The 1,039-nt window shown below is 37.7% G+C and overlaps 1 pseudogene; it reads right to left on the minus strand.

Moving 5' to 3' along the window:
* Positions 1-506: 506 nt before the first annotated feature.
* Positions 507-604, minus strand: LOC132315178 (small nucleolar RNA R71; annotated as a pseudogene).
* Positions 605-1,039: the final 435 nt, after the last annotated feature.

The following is a 1,039-nucleotide window of genomic DNA, read 5'->3' on the forward strand; positions in this document are numbered from 1 at the left end:
GCATGCCTAGACCATTCATTCACCCACAACAATAAGACCAAGTTCCATTGGGAATGCCTAGGCCAATATTTGTTCCACAACCCCCCATAGTTCAAGCTAATCAAGGTGTTCGTCTAGCACCACCAATTGTGAATCCTCCCATTGCATTAAGAGACCATTATGTGCCTAATGAATATAATGCACCCACTTGCATTCAATTACCTCCATTTAGAACACATCACTATGAAATTAAACCACAAACTATTCAAATGCTTCCAAACTACCATGGACTTTCTAGTGAAGAACCTTATAAGCATTTAGATGAGTTTCTTGAAGTGTGTTCCACCGTGAAATACACGGACATGCCAGAAGAAGTGTTAAAGCTTAAACTATTTCCTTTTACCCTTAAAGATAAGGCAAAATATTGGTTCAACAACCTTAGGCCTTTTTCGATAACTTCTTGGGCAGAAATGTAACAAGAGTTCTTGGAAAAGTACTATCTAGTTTCAAAGACCAATGCCATGAGAACTTCCATTCATGAATTTTCTCAAGGGGATGGGGAAATGTTTTATGAGGCATGGGAAAGGTTTAATGATTTGCTAAGAAAATGCCCACATCATGACATACTTACGTGGCAACTAGTTCAATATTTCTTTGAAAGTTTACCGGATAATCACAAGGGTATGGTTGATATATCAATGGGTGGTTCTTATCTTGACACGCATGAAAATGATGTGTGGTAATTGTATGAAAGTATGAGTGAAAATTCCATGCATAGATCTCTGTCTTCTAAAAATGGTAGAAATCTAGGAGGAAGGAAGAATGTTAGCTTGTATCAAGTTGACAACTCCAATGATATAGCCGCCGAGATGAAATCCTTATCTCAAAGGTTTGATCAATTCTTGATTAACTAAAATTCGGCAAATCAAGTATCTTCTTCCCCTACTCATATTCATCATCGTGCATCTAATGAATCATGTATGACTTGTTCTAGTGTCTTGCATTCTACTTCCAATTGTCCCTACGGACATGTGCAAAATGACAACCATGAGCAAGCCAA

The sequence above is a fragment of the Cornus florida genome, unplaced genomic scaffold (assembly GCF_030987335.1).
Source record: "Cornus florida cultivar Cherokee Brave unplaced genomic scaffold, ASM3098733v1 CherokeeBrave_3.0.0_Hap2_Chr06, whole genome shotgun sequence".
Taxonomy (NCBI): Eukaryota; Viridiplantae; Streptophyta; class Magnoliopsida; order Cornales; family Cornaceae; genus Cornus; species Cornus florida.